The sequence below is a fragment of the Phycodurus eques genome, chromosome 19 (genome assembly GCF_024500275.1).
Source record: "Phycodurus eques isolate BA_2022a chromosome 19, UOR_Pequ_1.1, whole genome shotgun sequence".
NCBI lineage: Eukaryota > Metazoa > Chordata > Actinopteri > Syngnathiformes > Syngnathidae > Phycodurus > Phycodurus eques.
In genome coordinates, this window is record NC_084543.1 from 7,050,452 (window position 1) to 7,071,111 (window position 20,660).

At 37.5% G+C, this 20,660-nt stretch overlaps 1 protein-coding gene across 5 annotated transcripts in view; it reads right to left on the reverse strand.

Annotated features, from left to right (window-relative positions):
- The window catches only part of LOC133417853 (retinol dehydrogenase 13-like), a 46,599-nt gene that overhangs the window by 24,238 nt on the left and 1,701 nt on the right, over nucleotides 1-20,660 (reverse strand). For 4 of the 5 annotated variants that reach the window (XM_061706025.1, XM_061706022.1, XM_061706027.1 and 1 more), the window contains exons 2-4: nucleotides 12,575-12,699; nucleotides 3,835-4,175; nucleotides 2,301-2,387 (exon numbers count right to left, since the gene is read on the reverse strand). The gene's annotated coding sequence lies outside the window, so the exon portion shown is untranslated. The remainder of the gene's footprint in view (nucleotides 1-2,300; nucleotides 2,388-3,834; nucleotides 4,176-12,574; nucleotides 12,700-20,660) is intronic. The other variant, XM_061706024.1, reaches the window with a different exon arrangement.

Below are 20,660 nucleotides of genomic sequence, written 5' to 3' on the forward strand. Positions count from 1 at the left end.
AAGCACAATATGTTTCTAAAAGGAAGAGGAATCTCACTCCATATTGTAGATACACTTAGTATTTTAAAAAGTGCTCTGTAATATCAGGTAGTTCAACTATGTAGCTGTACTCATTTTCTAAATCAGGGGATTTGGTCACTGTCAGGTCAGCGCGTTGTATGTAGCAACTAAATAGGACGGAATGTACAGTTCAATGCATCACTAGAGATACTGTTTACTGTTTAACACAGTAGCTGCTACTTTTTCTTGTTTGAGTATTTTATCGGATTTGAATTACTGGCCATGGTGTGACTCAGTGTTGGGTTTGTAGAAACTGAACGCTTTGTTTCCACTTACAGTTGATTTCATTTTGCAAACTGGCGGGGGTTTACTCTATGTATATGTAACTTGAGATTTAGGTCTAAATTGGTTGAAACACCACTATCATGTTAATCTATCAGTTCTTAATCTGTGGTGCGTTCTTTTGATGAAACGTTTTAGAATGATGTTAACAGTAAAAATGTGCGATTGAGGGTGATTTGCGAATCGGCTGTTACGTTATTGCTTGGTAGAAACTTGGCTCAATCCTACATTTTCCTTATGTGCCGACTGTCAACAGAGTCTTTAATCGGCCTGCTATGGGGATGGATTTAGTTTGACACAACCAATGCCTCGGCAAGGCGTCATTAAAAAGTGTGCTAATATCTTACTGTATATCAAAGACGCACAGCTCAGTACATAAACAGCTGCTGTACATACATAGAGTATTCACAGTCCTTTACTTTATTTCCACATTATTATTTTTTTTTAAGTTTGAATACATTATTTTCTGTGTGAAATTTGGAGGGCGGAAAATATCCCATTTGGAATAAGGCTGTAACATAACAAAATGAAAACAAGCGCTTTGCACTGTACGCAGCCTTCCCCCCTGAGCAGATCCCAGGTGTTTGTTATATGGAGAAGTGTCCTCTGTTTCTGCTACTGTTGTTCCACGAGCTGATGATTGATTGGATCGTTCGCTTCAGCTAACAAACAGTCGCGTCTAATTACAAGAAAAAGTGTGTGAATGCTTCAGCGTGCGCTCGTGGCCACGCGAGTTCTTGTTTTTATCTGTTCGTAGACCTGCTCATGATTGTGTCGGTGTTGTTTTCATCACAACCCCCCCCCCCCAAGTTTTCACGCTGACGGCCCATCAGCTCTGTTGCTATAGCGACAGTGCCACATTGCTGCTGTTGTTGGGCTTCTGTCCTCTAATTGAGGACAGGACCATTTTGGGCTCAAGTCTAATTGAGCCCAAATTAAACAACTTCACAGTCACACACAGCCGTTGGGAACAATTGTTCGGTTTCTTTCAATGGACAAGATTGGGAGAGATAAAGGTAAAATAGCATAGGGTGAACACAGTCTCATTATCCACAATTTAAAACATTTATTACAAAAGTAACTGATGAGATACAATGGTCCCCTGTATATTCGCTCCCATGATACATTGCGGCAATATGAGATGGCTTTAACAGAATCTATTTCATCAGAAGGGTGCTTGACATACACGAATGCAATGTGATGGAAAAAAAACTTTTATAACCACGGAGTACATGGAACAAATCTGATTAAAATATCCCATCAATTGCTTTTGTAATAAATGTGAATTGTAACGAGACGAGGTACAACCTGCAATAACGTAGGGCTAATTGTGGTGATAAGCTGTAAAATTTAAATACTGTATATCTTCAAAAAGTGGCCTCCATTCTAATAGATGAATGTGAGTCATCCACACCTCCACTCAATTAGATGCCCCCCCCCTCAGGAAAAAAACAAAAAACTGTTGGTGCCTCCAGGTAGCTGCAATAACCTTTCCTATTGCCAAGTTAATTTCCCCCAAGCAGTAAAGTTCGCTTGGGTGCACTACATGCAGATTTTGTTGGCAAATGTGTAGGCAGGACGTTGATAGCTGCATGAGCTCCAGAAATAGCGTGACAAATAAAGGCCTCCTCTCAAATAGACGCCTCCTTGTTTTGCTCGTGCGTTGTACTGTTGAGGAATTACACATTCCTGGAAATGAACACCTGCTACACTGCGCAGTTGAGAAAATAGAGATATTGGTAAATAATTTGTAAAAATAACATACCCACATAAGGACTTGACCAATAGTATAGTCGTAAAAAAATTAATGAAATTGACGAAATTTGGACAGAGAGGGTTTCGGCCCGATGTCAGCGATATATATTTGATTAGTGGCGGTTACGTGATCCTCCAGTAATTGCAACATGTTACAAATGCCGTCGTCACAACATGCAGGAGACAAACCAATAGAGGCTCACCTTGACCTTCCAATTCTGATGCTTGACAGCAGGATGAGCGAGACGGTTGCAATTAGCCTAGATGTCCATGTTGTCGAATGAGCTTCCCTGCATTGTAGAAAAAGGTCAGGATTAGATGGACGGTAGGTGGTGCGCACATGTAACAGATTTAAAAAAAAATAAAAATAAAAAAAACTTAACCTGCATAACAGTCATTGTGAGCCAACATGACTCAGTATGATGCCACATGACTGTTACATTATTCACAAAGCAATGCATGACGTCTTACGTGAGCATCATTGTTCTAATTTTGTTGCTGAAAATGGACTGTTAACAACCATTGTCAAGTTAATTGACAAAGGTTGACAAATCTGAGTGATAAGCCTTCCACTTGATCCAAGAAGTCAGTGTTTCCCAAACTTGATTGAGTCAACGCATATATTTTACTTCGGAAAAATCACCACCAAACAAAAATGTCACAATAGGTATACTGATGGACACACAGGTTAATTATATCTTCTGCCATCTAGTGGAAGAGTATTTAATTGTTCTCCATGTCACTACATGTCAGGTGCATAGATAAACAAACATACATTATTTATAGTAACAAACAATTTTCAGACCAATTAAGTGCAATTGGATAATTTCCAACAGCACACATGATGATTTCTCATGGCACATAATGGTTGGGAATCATTGCAAAAAGCAAAACCAATTTTTTGCCACCAAGAGTTGTTGTAGAATCTTGTAAATACTCTGTGTCTTTAATAAAAACAAGAAAGATGTTAATATATGTTGAAATAAAATACAATTATGCGCCACTTATTATGACTCCTGAAGTGTTTTGGTGTTTGCTCATCTCATCGGCAAATGGTTTAGCTTTGTTCACTCTCCACACGCTGCCCTGCTTTTAGATCAGGAGTGGATTAAGTATTCTTTAATCCGGCCCTACAGTCATTGTTATATTGTAACATTATATTGTAATAGTACTTTTAGTAGTAATATTGTCATATTTGTTGCATTAAATTAGCCGTTTTTCCTAAAGTGGCTTAATTACAATGTATTTATCAATGTTTTATTTATTTTACTCATTTATCTCATTCAATAATTTGGTAATTGATTTATTGGAATTAATAGAATTAACAATATTTGTAAAAAAAAAAAAAAAAGCATTATACATAAACATACATTTAACATTTTATTCTACCAGATATTTCTTTGTTTCAATTAATTTAAAATCCGTATATAAAAAATAGCATTAATTTTATGTTTTATTTACATTTATTTTATTGCATTAGTTAACTGTAATGACATACATTTTAAATGATTCCTCCCAAAAAATATCGTAATAAAATCAACTATTTTACATCCTGATACATAATTTTTTTAATTGTATTAATTGTTTAATAATGATTATAAAAAAATAAAAATATAAAATAATATAAATATATATTATTCATCCATTCATTTTCCGTATCACTTACCCTCACTAGGGTCATTTTGCATTTCAAAACATTTTACATATATTTAAAAAATATATATTATTAATTTCTACCTTTTCTATGAATGACCTTGCTCATCCGCCTGCTGTTTCAGCTGAAGGTCATCTGGAAATTACACATGATTTCCTCAGGCTTTGGTGTCCAGACCTTCTTTCACATGATCTCCTCCTTTGACCAAAAGTCCAATTAACTTGCCTGTCAATAGGAGGTTATCTGCGGCCCTCCAACACAAACCCAGTTCAACGATGCTTTGAATTCAGAACGCGGAAGAAAATGAGAGCGCTATCACCTTCGACACAACGCGACGTCTTGTTGTGACACGCTGGAGACCTTGGCTGGAGTTGTTTATGAGTTTGAACAGGGAGTCGCAAGTGTGGAAGACAGCTGACGAAAGCTAATCAGTTCAGAGAGCAGGAGAAAGGAAAGGTCAGTCATGACACGCAGGATTATGAGAAGAGAAAGCTGCCCTTCTCTGCTCTGTGATTTTGCAATCATCTTTTTAAAAATCCCACATACATTTTTTTCTTAGATGGATATCCTTTTCCTACATGGTAGTATCATGATAAGTCGATCCTGTTTTTCCTGCTTGACTAATGTCCACAATGGGACAAAGCAGGAAAGGATGTCCTTGTTTTGACGTTAGTGAAGGATTTAGAGCACAGAAATAGCTCATCAAAGGGGAAAGCAGGGGTGGGAACAATGTGGACGTTCTTTCCTCTAGCCCGCCGACCATTTACAATATCAAGACTTTCGTTGGACATTTTCCGTCTGACCCATCAAACTGCTTAATGGCTTAATGCTAACACACAGTGCAAATTGCCGTAGATGGGTGAACAAAACCAGCATCAATGTTGTGGGCGCTATAAGCTTTTAAGCAATGGCTATTTGAAGACAAACAGTGCAGCAACACATGTTGACAGACAATATAACAATACTCACAGGCATTAATTCCTCTGTGAAAATGACTGTTGTTGTTTTTGTTGTTGCTTTTACTGCAGCTTACTGAGCTTAGTTGTGACAGTCTTATTGTAAGTCTTATTGTGCGCCCTGGTGCCCAAGGCATGCACGCCAGAAGGAGCAGCTCAGGATCAATGGACATTAAAGCATTAAATCTTCGAATTCTTTGATTATGACATTACCGTATGTTTTATAAAGAGCTTCTGGTTGCTGTTTTTTGGGACAGTGGAACGAAATAATGGCATTTTCATTCATTTCTATGGGAAAAGATGATTTGAGATAAGAAGCAATTTTTATTTAGTTACGATGGTCACAAATTATATTTCGTAAATTAAGGCAAAAAAAAGAGAGGCAAATAAGGTCCCCAACTAAACTCCAGTAATTGTCATTGTTCCCACAGAACAGAGATCCTCCGAGAGTTCTTGGCCATGAGGTGCCAAATTGAACTCCCAGTCACCAGTATGACAGAGTGTGAGCGTGATAACACCAAATTTAACACATCTGCTCCCCGTTCACATCGGAACCCATGTAACACTATTGAGTCACATGACACTGGACAGGGAAGAAAGGGCTGCTTAGACCCAATTTGGACATTTTCACCTAGGGGTGTACAAACATTTGTTGCCAGAGGTTTAGACATTAATGGATGTGTGATGAGTTATGAAGAAGAAGACTCATCTTTACTGTCATGACATACGATAATGCTCACAAAATTTGACAGTAGTGAACACTGCAAACACATGCAAATTAGTAGCACACACTGGAGCAAGGGGCTACTTTAAGGACCGGGAAGCAGTTCAAAAATATTTTTTTGGACAATGCGATCCAGAGCTAGATGGGGAAAAGAAAACATCTAATATTCTGTGGTGCAACTTCTTTTTGTCAATGCCAGACATAAACTCTCAGACAGTGTGTGGTGCTGAGACGGCGTTGTTATAGCAACCAAATGTAGAAGAGGACACCAACGTTGTTTTAGGAAACAAGATGGCATCATCGGAATGAGAATCGGGAACAGAATCATCGTTATCATGAAGAATGTTAAAACACAGGCAATTTGACGCCAGTAGTAATTACTTGATTTTATTGTAAGTAATCAAATAAAAACTGTTAATAGGATGAACATTTGTAAACATTGTAAATGTTAATAAATACATTATTGGTTAATTAAATAGTAATTTGTGTACCTAAATCAATTAAAAATAATATGTGAATTATTTTATTTTACTACTCTAAAACTACATGTCATGTTATTTTGTAATATTGTAATGTAAATTCTAGCTTTCTTCCTGTTCTAAAAGTATAAGTACTAGTGTCAGAGGTACAGAGCTGTTTATTTTTAGAAATATTTATGGTGTGATGCCGTGGCAGTTTCTAACCAAAGTTCGCACAGCCCTGATAGTGTCTTTTGATTGGAAAAAGCAAACCTGCCTCAGCTTGGAAGGCAGGATGGATTTATCATGCGGAAAACAACATTATGGATCACAACCCCAAACTATTTTCTATCCTCGCCTGTGCTGTAAACATCTCAAACCCCCTCACAAGTTGTGGTAAACAATGGCTTTGTCGGCTTGTCATTACCAGCTTGTAAATCGCAAAGACCCGCGGGATGCTGCTCATGCGAGGCTCACAATCACTTACTTTCAATTATGTGCTAATGAGCGCACTAATGAGTTGGGGCGAGGAAAAGGTGACCATGAAGCGGCGTGGCTGCGACAGTCGCATGACGGCCAAATGAGTCGTGTCCACCTTTGTCAACTCATAGCAGGAAGTTTTTCAAGTCTGCCTAATTATACAGCTCAACATTTCCTGCTTTGGCTTGACGGAATAATGTCAATTGAGCCTCTTTTTTTGGTTGTTGTTGTTGTTGAGGGCAAGCAAACATCAATCTTTCCACAATAATGCTGGATTTATAGAGCCAGCATGCAACACCCATAGGGAAGTAATAATGCAAATAAGTAAACCCCCAGCTAGGGTCATTTGTAAACATCAACATATCTTTTGTTAAATAACTGACATACAATTAATAACTAAGAGCTTAAAGATGAATTTGCAATTTAAAAAAATATCTCTCTTTGTCATTTGTTAAAACTGTTAGTATGACCAGTACATTAGTTAAACAATCTGTGAACAAAACAATAAATAAATAAATAAATTCAACCCCCATTGGCCCCATCTTGTACCTCTAAATTTTATTTTGAAGAAACTACCATGCACGAGGCAAAACAACCAATCAGAGACAGAAGGTGTGATTGACGATGTATCATGTATTATATATACACTGTTACTTTTACACTAAGGGCTTTATTTCGTAACTAGTGTAACTCTGCGAGGCGGCCTAGACATGATTTTGGTAATTTCGTGTACCGGCGTATCCGCAGCGCATTTAAAAGTGGGGCGCTGGTGTGGGCGTCGTAACAGCCGATTTAAATCCTGTCCAATCAAAGCGGCTTCTTTCATTCCCTTTAAAAGCGGCACAATAGTCTCGCACGGAGACATCTTCACATGCAGAAGAGAACACAACGATTCACGCGTGAGTGGAGCATTGAATTTTAGTGGTAGACCCTCATTAAATACTGAATGAGCTATTGAAAACGGCTGGAGATTCAAATACCAGTCGGCAGACCTCATGAACTGTATCTACATCCACTCCAATGGTTGTTTCGAAGGAACAAGAATTAGGGCGTCACTTCAGTGAAAATTATAACCATGATAATAACCATATTTTTAAATGACACCATAGGAACTCAATGCAAAAGAATGCAGCATAGAGCTTTGGAATAAATGTGAAGTAAATAGGAAGTCAACACCTGAGTGAGTCACAGCTGCAGAGACATTGTAACAGTGTGTGTGTGTGTGTGTGTGAGGTGGGGGGGGGGGGGGGGGGGGGGGGGCGACAACACACACACACTCCGCATGGTTTCATGGAGTCATTAATTAAAACCTATTCCGCTCAGTTTAAAGTGTTTATTCTGCATCGGGTGTAAACACTCTCACTGTGCTGCCGTAGTCAATTCAATTCACTTCATCGACGCGCTCAGAAACGAGAAACGCCTTTTAATGAAGCAAACGCGAATCCTGCTGAGAGAGAGAGAGCGGAAGCGAGAGCAATCCACGCTCGTAAGAGATATCACATAGTGGAGGCGTGGGGGGATTAGATGGCACCCAGGTGGATTCAACTGCAACACTGCCCAGTTGATTATTTTCTATTAATACAACTTGCCAGTATGTCTCTCTCAGGGAGAAAGAAAGCACTGTGGAATTAATAACAATGAAAGGCCAAGGTGACACAGACAAATCTGTGTTTGCAAGTTAACAACAAGTCAAGAGCACACAAATTCATTTCCAAGAAGAAGCCTTAAAAGTAGAAGTCATCAAAATGGGTAAATTTATGGAAAAGACAGAAACCAAACACTGAAGCAAAAATGCATTTGTTGCCAGTGCCTCCCTCCTAAAGTTAGACTTTACCATTTAATATATTAATTTAAATAATTTTACATACAACCCCAATTCTAATTAAGTTAGGATGTTGTGTTAAAAATAAATAAAACCAGAATACAATGATTTGCAAATCATGTTCAACCTATATTTAATTGAATACACTACAGAGACAAGATATTTAATGTTCAAACTGCTAAACTTTAGTGTTTTAGCAAATAATCATTAACTTAGAATTTTATGGCTGCAACATGTTCCAAAAAAGCTGGGACATGTGGCAAAAAAAGACTGAGAAAGTTGAGGAATGCATTAAAAGAATAAATAATAAATTAAAATTAAAAAAAATTAAAAATCGCTCAATCAGTCCATCACATATTGTCTTATGTTATCAGACAAGTTGTAATGACCTCTAAGGCTGCTGAGCATACGATCACAATACCGTATGCTCGCAGGTTTTAGCGTGTGTGCGCTTGTTACACAACACACTCGGAGCTTGATTACATTTTGTCACATTACATAATCTCTTCCTTAAACCAGAGTTGCTTACGCCATTAAATTAAAACGCAGGGGGGGGGGGGGGAGTTTAAATATTAATTATTTTCTAAGTGCTTTGGCTTGTCGGCCTGAACTCACTGAGCCATGAGGAAGTTGGTCCAAATCTAAACTGCACGCTCTGCTTTAAACATTTGAAACTTAGTTGGAGTTTCTGTTATAAAACTTTTGGAGAACAAAAAAAAAAGGAGTTGTTTTATTATATAGTATTTATTCTAGGAAAAACGTACGTTAGTATTGTCTGAGCATCATCCTTGTCACAAGAAGATTCTGTATTTTAGTCAGGCACACACTTTCCAAAGGCCGCTGCACACCAAACGACGTGTCCGAACACCGCTGAACTGTGGAGCAGTGTGTGGGGTTCTGCAACTAGTTTTCATGATTGGCAGACCAACAGCTACTAGTTTTGCTACGCTTTGATATTTGAATCCAAGGTGAACGGCGTCGCAACGTGTCAGATGTAACAGCCAATTAAAAAAAATATATCACATGTGCTTTCACAACAAAAACTGTATTTCCAGGTATGAAGTGAGACCCAGCCTTCCACGGCCAAGATATACCAATACAGTGTAGGTACCATAATGTTGCTGCAACTTACTGAGTCAGTTGTGAAACTCTTCTTTGTGTGTGTCTCCATGTCTGTATTATACCACCCCCAAGTGGCCAAGGTGCGCACACCTAAAGGAGCAGCACAATGACCATAGAATGGAAGCAAAAAATAAAGCACAAACTGTTTAATTCTTTACATTCTATTCAATTATGTCATTACTGTATGTTTTTATAAAGTAGAATATTATAGAGTGAAGTGAATTTGGGGTTTATTTGGGCCTGGAACGGATTAATTGCATTTCCACATTTCAATGGGGGAAGGTGATTTGAGATACGAACGGAACAAATTAAACTTGTATGCCAAGACACCAAGGTAATTGTTTCTGTGAGTGGCTATGTATTTTTAACACATCATTTTTATGATCCTTTGAATTGAATTAATGTATTATTTAATTAATAATTTTAGCTTTATTATTTATGTATTTACATTCATATATATATGTTATGAATGCAAGTGAAGTAACTACTTATACATATAATAACAATAAATAATATTTTACAATAAAATTGTATTGATAAAATACTATTAAAATCCAGTTTTGCCCACTGGTGTCTTCTGGTATCATTCCATTGCGATTTCTGAATACTTCTTGAATTTCCCAAAGTGCATTTGTAGGTGAGAACAAGGGAGGTGTGTGTGGGGGGGGGGGTGGGTTACCGTCCCCCTCCACCTCACCTCTCTCTGTCTTTTTCTCTCTTTCTCTGCATCACTTCAATTTGAAACACTCACTTGTGTAGTAAATTGCCATTTGCCTTTGCACATACATTCATTCATCAATCTGTCCCCGCTCTCACTCCCTCCCCCTCTTCATCTGTCTCACTCAGTCACCTCCCCTCCTCACACACGTGCACACACACACACACACACACACTTCCCATGTTGTCTCCATTTATTGCTCCTCTTCCTACTTGCCCCCCCCCCACCATTACACCCTCACTGAACCTTCTATCCACCCCGAGGATGACACCCCCCCCCCCCTCCTCTCATGAACACATCTGCGTCATTCTTGCCTTGGAAATACGTCAGAGGCACTTAATAAGCATCCTGGGGGGTTAAAAGAGACGAGTATGTCGAGTATGTGGGGAAGAAATGGGGACAGATGGTGGTTTGGTGAATAAAATGGCAGCAAAACAGGCTTCTTTTTACATCATCGCTATCAATTAGAATAACTGCAGATACAGTATGTAAGACGATTTACTTGCACTGGTATTGCTGTATATATCAGCAGTGAGCAAAGTAAGGCCTGGGGTCCGCATGCGGCCCATTTAGTTCTTTAATCTGGGCCACCGAGCATTTACATTATCAAGATTCCTGCTACTCGGTAAAAATTTTATTTAACTTCTGTGCAATACATTTTAATGAAATCATTATTTAAGTGCTGTTTATTTTCCTAAATGTAAGTGTTAATGTTCCAGTGGTACATAATGTTACAACAGTTACGATGATACGAACTGCGGTTCTACTAGCCTACATTGAGTAAACTCTCTTCATTTCATCGTCGTTATTTTTATCCGTCTTCCTCATGCCATTTTTACATTTCATGCCCTGTCCTTTACTAAAAAGCTGTGACTTAGAGAGGAAGTGCCATCTGTCCTTGGCGCCATTCTGGAGCTTTGGCGCGGATTCTGGTGTAAATTACTATAAATATCATTGGGACATATGTGATAGAAACACGACAGTCCTGGGCGTCTGGGCAGATTGGAGCAAATGACATGACGCTGACTTGTCCCTTCATGTTGTCGTGCACTTTGTGGCTGCACGTCCGGCATGGTCTGGATGTTTATATGCAGCTATAAGCATGGTTTTAACAGTGGCACGTCATGCATTTGGTACCTGGGCCTTCAGTGGGGATTTACCCAACTTAATCCACCTCTATTACATCACAATTATAAAGCTCATCAATACTATACAAAAATGTAACAGCACGCAAGGGTGCCATGTAAATCAACTGGAGCAGTTCAGAATCAATATTTATCTAAACAAATGACAAAAACATTATTATTTTTTTTAAATACATAAAATACATCATACAAACCAGACATATTGATTATTAAATGTGTTAATGTGTGCGGAACGTTACAGATGCAGCTCACTATCAGGTTTGCTCTGACCAACCAATCAGAGGACGGGAAAATGCTGAAATGATTGTGGCTCAGTAAATCGAATTTAAATTCTCATGGGTTAAAGAAACAGTACATTTCTAATATAGTTTAAGTTACATTGGCCAGCACTACTGATTGTGAAGGCACTGGGAAGATTAGATTGGTATGGCAAAACATACAGTATTATTAATATCAACCGTTTTATACACTGTATATATTGGGTGTATTATAATTCATTATATGTCACTGTCAATAATATTATATTTCCAACTTCACTGAAGCACAATTCGATGACTGAATATTTATTACTTATCACATACCAACATGAAAGATTGTATTTATCTTGGATATTTTTCTTGTTAGGATTCCCCTCGCGTTATCTACAATATCTATTGAAAAAAAAGTAATCTCTTTTTTCAGGCATCTACTGATGGACTTTTGATGGACTGAGCAGCTTGCGATTTATCATGTGGAGATGACACCACAGACACGGAGGAAGATTTGGGATTAGCGTAACAAACTGGACAATGGGGCAAGGAGACGTCCATCTGATCACCACGGCAACCAGAGAGGGACTCCATGCCGAGCTGGACGGATTAGTTTTATCGCAATGTGTCCGAGATACCACTAATCTTAGACAAGTAACTTGTTACAGCTCACAGTCACATGAAATCAAATGGGAATTACAATAAGAAGTTTGCCTTTCCAGTAAATCTTCAAATGTTACAAATAGTGAACCCTCGCTATTGGCGGGGGTGAGGGACCAGGCCCCTTCTCAAATAGAGAAAACCCGCAAATAATAAATAATACCCCCCCCCCAGCAAAAAAAGTTAATGAGTTTACTTCATTATTTAATACAAATTAACACATTAAACACATTAGAATGAATTATTGTTAGAATGAAAAACTCCAAAAAAGCTTTTAGAATTATTTTACTAACTTTTACCAAACACACTGGACAACAAATGTTTAATTTAAAAAATACATTTCAGGCACATTTAAATTGTAATATTTATAATTATTGTCATTGAAATGTATTCACTCATTATTTCATAAAATGAAAAAAAATCAATTATGTAAAATTATTTAAAACAAGTTAACCAATTGAATGAAAAATGAAACAAAAATAATACTTACTGTAGTTATTGCGGGTGGCACTGTGGATGAGTGCTTAGCATATATCTCACAGTTCTGAGGTGAGGTTTGAATCCGGGCTCAGGGCTTCCTGTGTCCAGCAGGTACTCTTGTCTTCCTCCCACATTCTAAAAACCATTTTAGAAAAGTTAATTAAATACTCTAAATTGTCCTTGGGTGTGAGCGTGAGTGCAAATGGTTGTTTGTCAATATGTGCTCCAGCACAACCACCGCCCTCATGATGGTTACAATTACTGAATAGAAAATGGATGGTTGGACATTTTAATTAACTACAGCGAAATTAATGCAACAACAGGACTATTGAAAATGTAAATGCTCAATAGGATGGATTAAAGAACATGTATGTAGTTTGCCCCCACCTGATGCAGCGCATAACATTTTTAATGCAATTGTAAAACAGCCTGTTGTCAGTGAGTCTTGGGAGTCAAGTGTATTCATGGAAAAGACGTCTGTGGGTGACAGCAAACAAATGAGAGCTCTGCCCTTCACTCTCACCCTAATAAGGACTCGGTGGCCGACTAAGGAACCTTCTACACGGTTACATTAAAGTGATTGCATGTGCACACTTTGAAAACCTTGCGATCTTGCAGAAAATGGAAATGTTCGGTCTCAAATATATGGAGTGTCTGTTAAATACTGTGGAAGTATATTCGTGCCACCTGAGTTCAACATTTTTTTATTTGAATTTCTTACTTTCAATTACAATTTCTAACACCATTTTCTTTCACAATCCAAATAGTCTGTTTAAAAACATTCAATGTAAAAACAAATCTTTGTAAAAAAACAAAAATAATAATCAAGAATTCAAAAAATTCTGTGAAAAAAAATCAACATCTGAAAAAAAATCTAACATATCAAAGTCAGTAAAATAATTTACAAATGTAAAGACAATTCCACATCTCAATAAATGTAAATATATAAATGTAAAAAAAGAGTAAAACATTTTGAAACATTCAGTGTAAAAGTTAGCCACGTCTAAAAAGTATCAGCATGAAAAAGTACAAAAAATTTAATGTCTTCAAATAATTCTGTGTAAAAAAATGCAGTTTAAAAACAAAACATTTTAAATCCTTCCACTTTTTTATTCATGTATCCTTACATCCTTCCTTCCTTTTGTCACTTTTCTGGCTTCCTTCCTTACCTCATCTTTCCTTCCTGACTTACTTTCTTCCTTCAAAGCTGCTTTTTATTTTTGCATCCTTTCTACCCTCCTTTTTTCCTTGCAACCTTTCTTCCCTCAGACCCACAATTTATTCATGCGTCCTTCCTTCCTTTGCTGAAAACTTGCTTTTCATCCTTCCTTCCTTCACCTCCCTTCCTTCCAGATGAATCAATCAAACAAGTCAGAAGGACCTTGGCGAAGGCCTGCACACTATTGACTGTCATTCAAACGTGTTTGGTGTTCATTTTTTTTATTTTCACAAGCAGCAAGGCAGTCACTTAAATATTTATACAGCGCTCACGCTGGAAAGAGGTAGAAAAAACAGACGGGAGGGAGAAAGATGGCTTTGTAGACTAATTTACTAGAAGTCACTTCTCAATCATAGTGAATAAGCACACTTCGTGTTCTGTCTTTAACTTTGCTGCGAGGTAATGAAGTGTGCCTAAAATAAAAGGAGTGGAAAATGTCTCCCTTATCATTTATTCTTACAGTAGCAGAATTCCACATGCTCTTTGGTCACGACGCATATTCACTTTCACAGCAATAGGAAACAAACAGTTTTCACTGTATGTGACGTATATCTTACATCATTTCCTGCATTTCCATTGTGGGAAGACCTTTAAATATTAATGAACCCTAGGGAAAAGGTTGCTCGAGTGCAGGGGTGGGCAAACGTTTGACCTCAAGGGACAGTGAACACAGGGAAAATAAAGAATAAATATAATAAATACATTGTAATTAACCAATTTTGGAGGGAAACAAATCTAAATTAATGCAACTTTACTGCATACTTTACTAAAATAATCCTGGCCCATTTTTAAACATTTTTGGTCTAGACAATTACAGTGGAAAACCTCGTCCTAAAAGAGACCCGACTTACAAATTTTTCAAGATAAGAGCCGTTGCTCCACCAATTTTTCTGTCTTGAGTTGTGGGGGAAATTTTGAGTTACAAGCACTAAATGGTACCACCAGCTTTCACAACAGGCAGCAGTTTGGCAGACAGTGAACACCTTTTCAAAAAAAGGTTTCAAGCTGTTTATTGCCACTCCCAGTTGAAGTTTACTGTGAAATAAACATAAAAAGAAGATAGTTAACACTTTTTAGATCCAAATTAACCACATAACTTTGTCTTACTTAAGCTCACTAGCTTGATGCTAGCACACAAACAAAATCACCATAGACAGGCTAACGAAACTAGCAATGATGTTGCAGTGTTATAACCCTTTAAGCAATGGATATTTGAACACAAACAGCGCAGCAACAGCATACATTCTTTATAGTCTACGAAAAAAAAATATTACTGCAACTTACTGAGCAGTTGTGGCCATCTTCTTTCTGATACACGTATATACTGTAAATATTATACTGCCCCTGGTTTACAAGGTGCACCCACCAGAAGGAGCAGCACAATGTCCATTGAGTTTGTCATAATACTCATGCATGTCTTTGTTTTTAGTTAGCATACTGGCCATGGGCAGAGATAAATGTGAGCAAGTCGCTGTGAAATAAAAGGCTGTTTTTTGCTGCTTGGTGCTATGCAGCTTCCTCTGCTTTTACATAAGTGGAAGTGACAAGCCCATTTTCACTGGAATACCATAAAGTGCACTTTTGTCCTCCCTCCAATTTCCTGATGTAATGTTGGAGCAATACAGCATAACTTTTTTTTTTTTAAAATGTACTGTATATATACTAAACCAGGTGAGTAGTGGCCTACAGCAGTTTCTTGTTAGTGTTCTCATTAGACTTGACATGAGGACACTTACGTAACCGAAAAGGGTACGAGATGGCATGGAGAATGAACAAAAACATATACAGGGTGAGCCAAAAGTAGGTGTACGCTTTTGTACAATTACATTTTTTTTAAACACGTATCGTTAACACATTCACTGCCATTGACGGCTTTAGAAGTCAAATATCCATGTTAACTGGCTAGGCTGGCAGGGAATTAATAATGGAAAACAATTTGAGTCAAGAAAAAAAGAACGTGATCTTTTTTAGCACACTTGGTTTAAATCTTAAATAGAAAAACTGAGAACGCAGGAGCAAGAAAAAAAATATTTGACACAGATCACCAGCCAAAACGAAAGGAACCAGGAAACTAAATGCATTCAAATGAATCACGCAGATAAAGAAGGCACAGGTGGGAAAACACAAGGGCAGAGAATGCTGAAATATGACCAGGTGAAACTAGCGACACCCAAGTCCAGATGAACGATAGTTTATAGGTTGCAAGTACAGTAGAAAATCCATCATTCAAAGGAGACTATGAGGATATTTACATGAAAAATGCTCCAGTTTGCATTCCAAATTATGAATTTATTTGGATGGGATTCAATGCTACTCTTTTGGCCCACTTTCCCTCCATTTTTTTCCAGATAAATATGTCGTGGTAAAAAAAAAAAAAAAAAAAAAGTGGGCCAGAATTTTCCCTTGAGCCTCCACACGATAGGAATGAGATTTATTACCCAGAATGCCCTTTGGGGAACTGCCTCATATACTGACCTGCAATAGGCATGATCAATGAGGGGAGACGAAAGCAGCAACTATTTGGGATGCGTGTGCACCCACAAGGGGCAAACACAGCACAGTTGTACAACCCACATTTTGATTGAATCATGTATAACTACATTAAATCTATTATTGACAGCTTTAAATCTATTATTGACAGCTCAGAACTGCTCTGACAAATCTTTGATCTTAATTGTGAGAAATTCAGAAATTCAGAAATTCAGAAACTATAATCACAAAATCCACTGACAACCCTAAGCTATCATAAGCATTTACATTATCAGAAGTCCTGTAATAATATGTTTTTTCCCTATAATTTATTTTTTTTTCAAAATTATTTCATCCAATTAAATAATTGTTTCCTTCATTTTGTGTACATAAAATATATCAGTAAAATATACAATTTTACATATCTCTAAACAATTTTCTTTTTTAATTTTTAGTTAATTTCTTTGTTGTAAATAAGACAAACTAATAAATTAATATATAATAAAACAGTATATACATGCAACATTGTGTTTCCATTGTCTCGTTGAATAAATGGTTAATGATTGATATGAAAATGAAAAATAAAAAAAGTAAAATAATTTTTTTTTTAAAGATGCAGTACATTTACATGTTTGTATTTATTTTATGAAATAATTTGTTTGTTATATAATTTATTAGCTTAATTAGAAGTAATAACATTTAAAAATTAAAAAATTTTTTCATGATTAAAAAAAAAACAATTTTACATACCGTGACTAAACAACTGCAAGGACTTTAAACGTCAGCACATAACCACCAAAAATGACAATATATGATTTTTAGGCTTTGTTCATGTTTATGTATATCGTATCATATTTGTATAAATAAATGATATACATGTATTTAACTTTTGTCTGAAGATACCAACCGTAAAGAAAATACATTTTAGCAAGTTCGGCTTCAAGCAATCATGTCATAGAATATTAGTTATGGTCGTTAGCGTAGCATACACAGGAAGTCAGCGATCCCATTTTCTGGGACATTCCTGCCATAGCCCAAACTAAATATCTCATATACATGTAGGCCTACTGTACATTTTTTACAATATGAGCTCTATATGACAAAATGCAGTTATCTACCGCAGCATCATTCTGTTTGCATTCATGTGGCGACACAAGATGGATGTGTTTTGCCCGCCCCGCCGTGTCCAGCTGTGGATTGCGCATGTGACATCAGCCATCAGTCATGCAGACTCCACTTGATTTAAGTGGAAGGTGCAGATGGGAAATCAATAGCTGACGAATGACAGTATGGCTTTTCAAGTGGGGATATAAAATGCGTATTTGCATAGAAAATGTCAGAATTTATGGCTTACATGAAGGTTGAGAATGGCTGAATACAGTACGCATAGAGTACATACTTGTGACACATAGATCTATAGCAAGGTGGCCCAAATTGAGCACTACTGCTTTTACCATTCTGTTTTTCTTTATTATTCAATTTCACATAATTGGGCCGAAAATTATTATTTCTTTTCTGCAGTATCGATGTTCTTCTATCTATGCCTGTGATGTACAGTGACAGAGAAAACAATTAAATGCTCTTCCACTAGAATATATCAATGCTATCACTGTTATCACTACCACTACTACACCGACGTAAGTGACATAATTTCTCCTTCTTCTGCTTGAAAATAATGAAATATGTTAATTAAATACATTTGAATTATGTGCAACCAATGTACATGTTAAAATAAAGTAAATTCAAAGGACTTTCGTTTCAGAGTACTCCTACTCTCTACCTGTTACTACTACTATTATTGCTGCCACCACTCCTTCTACTACATTAGTACCACTACTACTACTTTTACTACACACAATTACTACTATTACTACCACGACCTTTACTTCTACTGCTACTACTACCACCACTAGTACCATTACCGTAGCTGCCAGCACTACCACTACTATTACTACCATTACCACGAGCATATTTTAAGAAAAACATTCAAAGCAAATAAATGCTACAAATGACAATATTTGTAAAGGGAGTTGTGTTGTCAGTAGATGATCAAATAAAACACCAATTTTCATTGTATTTGAACATATGCCAATAAAAAGCAAAATCAGAGAAACTGATTATTTGCAGTGGTCTCTTAATTTTTTTCCTGCGGTGCATATATACACTTTTTGTGACATTTCTGTTTGGTGGTGTGCCATGAGACATTTCCAATGCAAAATATTTGCTCTGGCTCACTATAGGGTATGAGTGGGATAGATAATGCAGGTGTACCTAATGAAATTGCCTATCAAGTAGGGCCTCCCAATACTATTCGCTTGATTGTTATCACTTGACTCAAGTCATTGAAATGAGTCGCTCTCTTCTTGTTTGTTCTGTCTGCGGCCACTCGAGTCATCCAGTATCCTCTCACTGACATTCCTTCAGAGCTGCCGTACAAAGAGACGCTAACAGATGGTTAGTGTGTGTACATACAGCCCATATGTAGGTCAGGTGCGACACTGGGCGCTGGTTGCCATGGCAACTGAGAATCAAACAAGACCACAATCTTCGCCACCCCTGGGCGTGAGGGACTTGCGGACACCTCTTATCCTCGCTCGCTGGTTTTAGATCATCTCCCCAGATTATATCAAATGCATCACATTAACAGTGTGGAAATGAGTTCAGACCAGTGGGGAGATGATCAATAATCCAGCACACATCTGGTGTGTCAGAGCCAAATCACCATTTGTGCCTTTGCAATTAAAGCCATTATCGTGAGGGGGGGGGGGGGGGAAGGTAATCCCATGCTGTGACCTCAAATACAGAGCATCCGCAAAGTATTCACAGCGCTATACTTTTCTTTATCTATTTTGGTATGTTGCAGCCTGATTCCAAAATGGATTACATTATATTTTTTCCTCAAAATTCTTCATACAACACTCCGTAATGGTGGCGAAAATCTGTGAATAATTGACCCCGAAGAGGAGTTTGTAACTGCGTAGATGCCACAGAAAAGCACTCCACAAAGAGGATCATAAAGCACCAACAACATGCATCTAGCATGTACACAATCATCAACCCATGTTACATAAACAGTATCCAGGAGCATTTGCACACAATAATAAATCTTAAGGAATATTTGCAAATTCTAACAGCTAAATAGATTACACGGGCTATGAATAGCTACATTGGGAGAGACAGAAACATACTTTCACTTTCATTTTTGACAGCAACAAAACATCTCAAAAACACTATCAATGAACAAAACCTAACAACACAAAGAAATAATTTTATTGTTTTGTTCTGAGCACAAAACTGCAAATGAACGAGATTTTCAGCAAATGTCGGAAAGGTTAAAAACAAAATCTTAAAATCTTTATATATATATATATAAACAAAATATATTTCTTTTCTTTTCTTATTTATAAATAAATACATTAACCAATTGATTGATAAATGCCTTTAAAAATAAATATGACTTACATAATCTGACTTTTTATTATGAAAAAATAATTCTAGATGACAGAACAGAGCCGTACCATGAAATGTGGAAAAAGTGAAGCACTGTGAATACTTTCCGGATGCAATGTATCACCTCTAGACATCTGTCTCTGAGTGTACCAGCCTTTTAATTACATGCATGACCTTGGTGGTGCGGGTCTTGGGGCGGGGGGCTCCAGTGTGACACAAAGAGGACTCTCCTCGCTTGTCTTCCTTCATCACACACACACCACGATGGTGAGCGCACGTGAGTGGACGCGGTGGGCCGATGGTGCGTGCGGAATGCTGATGAGGAAAGAAAAAGAAAAGAAAAGGGGAAAAAAAAAAAAAAAGGACCCTCTGTAGCTGCAAAATACAGCGGTAGAGAAGGCGTGAGAGAGCAAAGAGACCCCCAACCACATTGCTCATTAATGTCAAAACACCATGATGGTTTACACATACACGAGGCCCATATTTTACCTGTGCATGTGCAAGGGACTCTCAAGCCATGGATTGTTGGCCTTTCTTATCACACACCTTCACAAGACTTCCCCTCTACGTTGAATTCCCTCTATGTCATCACAGTGGCCTACTTTTAATGTCTGTCCAGGCTAATGAGGTGAAAAATTAGCTGCAGGCTCTCCGAGGAAGCTTTTAGAGGCAACATTTTTGAGAGAGGCAGATTAGGCATTGTGTATTTATACTCCACATGAAAGGGATTATTCAAAAGGCCAGTGATGATGAGGGACGCTTGATGTCTTTTCCAGGTCACAATCAAGCGAGGAGGATTGAATGAAGGCCAAAGGGATTTTGTTGTAGAGACAACAATTCATTGAAAGCTATTAAGGGAAATGTTCCAAAGCAAAGACATGAAGGCCATCACATTATCCACTGCAGTAGTAACAATACATACAACACCATCAGTGGATACAAGACGAAGTGGTTGTAT